Source organism: Poecilia reticulata, linkage group LG23 (assembly GCF_000633615.1).
Source record: "Poecilia reticulata strain Guanapo linkage group LG23, Guppy_female_1.0+MT, whole genome shotgun sequence".
Taxonomy (NCBI): Eukaryota; Metazoa; Chordata; class Actinopteri; order Cyprinodontiformes; family Poeciliidae; genus Poecilia; species Poecilia reticulata.
Window position 1 is genome coordinate 5,787,792 of NC_024353.1, and position 4,337 is coordinate 5,792,128.

Below are 4,337 nucleotides of genomic sequence, written 5' to 3' on the forward strand. Positions count from 1 at the left end.
ATGCAAAGTTAGATATTAGTTTTAGTTCATTAAAAAACGACAACATCTGCATACTCCTCACATGGTGCTTTTATTGTCATCAAGCAATGAACGGGCCAGATGAAAATAAAAAACATTCAGAAGGAAAAGAAATCAAAACTATCAATCATTTTGAGTTTAACAATACGTAAATATAGTGTCTCTGTTTGCTTTATTTTAAAGATTTTATTTCACTTAGATGGTGTGCAAATAGGTCGTGAACTACTTATGTTAGTCTTACATTGCTCTTTAATCCCTTAAATGTACATGAGCAACAGCATTGCACTGCTTTTTCTGCATTATATGTCTATATGATTGGAACAATTATGTATTTAAGTGCACACTGCTTTCATGCTGAAAGTTTTAAGTCGCTATGGAAGCTTTTTGGGAACTCTAAACTAGAAAAAAATTAAATTGCACCACCTTTCCGCCCAGGTGAGAGATAAAAGCGCACGAGCACCTGTTGCTCTGCCAGGAACACGGACTATCGCTTTGATCCGTTACGCCCTCATCCCGGGTCGCCTGCTGTACATACATACGTCTATATTCGTACATGAGTGTGGGCAAGACTTTGGAGGCTTGTTTTGATCTGCTGGTGCACGGCTGCTGTTATCAGCTGTCATCAGGAGTGGAGATGTACAACTTTGCTCTGTTAACTTTGAAGTGGCTTCCTGGTAGAGCCTGCATGCATGTGTGTGTGTCTTTGAATTTAGAAATAATCAGCTTCTAAAACCTTAGAACGTGACTGGAATAAAGACAAGACAAGGAAATATGTGTTTCTGTCATTGCTAATAAGCTCTCTGGCGCATAAAGGACTCTTTATAGGAGGAGAGACTGGTAGTGTCTAGCAAAGAGTGTATCTGTACGTGCATGTGAGTGTGACAAAGAGGTAGAAAGTGAGAGGTCAGCGCTGCCTGGCACTCAGCTGTTCAAGCCTTCTCTTTGTGTGGAACAAAAAGAGCCACTGAACAAATGACACAAAGACAACTAAAGCAGGCTGACAAAAGACAGAGTCTGCAAACAGATGTTGCCTCAGCTGATTTTAGGGAATCATTCGAAACCAGAACGAAACCGTTTTAAGCGCCAGTTCCTGAGAAACACTGCTGCCAACACCGAAAGACAGGTTTAGCGTCATGAAATATGCTAACTGCTCGCTATTAAGTTAATTTTACAACCACAGAGCCCAGAAAGTGTTTGTTTTACAGCAGTGAGAGATTTTTTATTTTGGTATTATAAAACATGGGTCATAAACATAAAGAACATTAACAGCTGAAATTCGTCATTTTCTGTTTGGACTTGTCACTATTCTTAGGTACTACTTTTTCCAAAAAACAAAACAAAAACAAAAACAAAAAGGCTCCCAGGAAAAGTGAGGCAATATGATGCATAAATTTGCAAACTAAATTTTATGATTCAAGCTAACGTCAAATTCAGACACGTAGTTCCAATGTGGTTCCTAACGCTCGTCGGTTGCATCAGTGGATGGATGGAGTGAGCAGAAAGCATTTGCATTGTTTAGTAAAGCCAGCACACAAATAGCAGGAGTGAGTTATGGCAGTGTTTTTCTTCTCTACAAAATATTTTTTTTACTGTGGCAAACCAGACAAGCCAGCTTTATTTATATTGAGTGCCACATTTCCAGCAACAATTCAAAGTGCTTTACATGATTAGAAGGAAAATAAAAGTAATGGCAAAACGGTGACAGATTGAAGGGCAGACGAGAGTTTGACGCTCCACTTGTAATGAAAAGCCAAAAGCTTGCAGAATAAGTGAAAATTGCGCACGATTCCCCTGCTCTAGTTTTGGGTTTTAATAGGTCACTAAATTACCAAGTCTTCTAGTCAAAGAAGTCAGAAAAGGTGTGTAGAGATGGGAACACTTTGACAGCATTTTTAACGTTTTGGAGGATTTCTTAACTAAACAAACCTACAGTCGGTTTTTCTAACCTGCAATCGTTGACTTTTCCTCCGCTATTATCAGACGCAATTGATTTCTCCTACCGAGCCACAGTGGAGAGCACATGTAATGTCCTCTTGGACTATTGAGTGTCTGCAACATTTCTCACGCAAATTGTTTACAAGGTTTTAAAAGAAGCTGGCATTTCAATGAAACTTTAATTATCCTGCCGGTCTCCAACTACTAGAAATGTCTCTTAAACTTGACACATATATTAATCACACCCAACTTATCTGAGCTTACCATTAACAGAGCTCTTTGTTTTTTTGGGGTTTTTTTTTTTTTTAGAGATTTTTGTGTCACGCCTGCAGATGTTTTGAAGAAAGAAAGAAAAAAAAATTTCTCTTGATGATTAATGCAACAGCACTTCACTTTGATGCTGTTCTCTCCACCACAGCTATGTATGAGATGAAATGTTGATCACTTTCATGTTCGCAAACTACATGAGTCATTTTTCTTAATTGTTTCAAATGACTCTAGGGGGAGAACGAGTGATAATTTTTCACGGCAAGCTCAGTCAAGTCAGTTTTATCCGTATAGCTCACTGTCACATCGAGAACGGTCTCTATTCTGGTGATAAAGATCCTGCAAGGAATGTTCCTGCAAGCAGGAGTCTTGAGTTCATCGCTCTGCAATGCAACACGTATGTAGTTTAAAAAGACAAGGTCTGACAACATATTTAATGATGTCTTACTCCCCATGACTAAAACTGATGAAATCTTCCATACGTTTAGGAAAGTTATGCAGATTTTGAATTTTAAATTTGTGTGGCGGTGTTATCAGATAGCATGACCAAGAATGGAGAACAGAAAAGGCTAAGATAGAGAGTGGGCAGTGAAGTCAGTCACCGCTTCGCATTCAAACGAAGCCCATCAAATCCTGTAGTACTCGAATGGCCTTAGAAAGCTGTGAAACTGTGAAGGAGTCCATAGTGATGAAAACCGCAATCAACCCCCCCCCCCATGAGAGTATAGTTGCAATAAGATGCACTCCTTCTGTGATGACATAACGAGTTTCGTCTCAGAAGAAACTTCATACCAGGAAACAGAAACCTAGGAAGACGGATGGAATAGCAAGAAACAAAAAAAAAAAAAAAAAACAGAACCCAGGATTTCCCAAAGACATGGTGAAATATGAAGGAGTTGGTAAATAGACGTTCCTTTTGATCAGATGCCAAACTAATCAAAATGTCAGCATGTCAGTGTGCAGTATTTTACAGCATTCATTATTACATCAGCCATTAGCTGGCAGCCAACAACGGGGAGTGAGGTGCTGCCATAAACCATGGCACAGACTCTACCGTGCCTTCTGAATGAATTAACAGCCGCAGTTCGTTCCAGAGAGGTGCGACTCTGCAAGACTCGTTGCCAGTTCCTCTGTAATTTGACACACCTCCGCCATTTCTCTCGGTTGCCGTTTCTTAAGAATAACCATTTTATTTTCCTTAAATACTTTTCGCTTAACACTTTGGCAAAACACATTTGCGCATGAATCAATTTACAGGTTAGGATCTAACTTGTGTTTTCCAATTGTTTACACAGTTATAACCTGAAATTCATTTTACATGCTTGAAGTGTTTTTAATGAACAGTTCCAGATATTTCTGGACATAGTGTATTTTTAATTATACTGCAATGGGTGTCATTTTTATTGTGCTACAATACTATTTTTGAGACATGCTGCTAGTATTAATTTCCCTTAGAACATTTTACATCTTGCGCTTTATGAATTTTCAGATTTTATTTTCAAAATCTGTTTACACATCAACATAACGGGGACCAGATTTGTGCTTGGGTCATAAATATGTGAGGTTCAAATGGTTTAAGCAAAGATTACCGTAATCCTTCTGAAAATGGTCATGAAAAAACTGAAGTTTGAAAGCTGGAAGCTCGCAGGGCAACTGCTTCACACCACACCAAAAGATTGGAAGCAAAACATACGGAAATATTGAGACGTATAAGCAATCTAGAATCTGTGAACCTCAGTCTTTCATCTTAGGTAAACCAAAACCCTTTCCAAAGTAGTATTTATCCACCTGGTACAAACCTAACACTGGGAGAGATAAGCAAACATGTTTACCAAATAACTTAAGCTGTTCTGTTGACATCAGGATTTATCGTTTAGAGGAGGATCTGTAAATGTCATCCTCCAAATAATCTTTTTTTTTTTTTTTTTTTTCTTTCTTGGAACCAGAAAATAAAGAGGTTTTGGCTAAATGAGCCTCTTGTGCAAGCTTCTTCTAGGAACAGAAATTAAATGCCTGTGGGTGGGGGGTTTGTGTTTAACCTCCAATTTAGGGATTAATTTAGTGACTTTCAGTCCAATAAAGTACACATAAGTAAAAAAATAAATAAATCTATCACA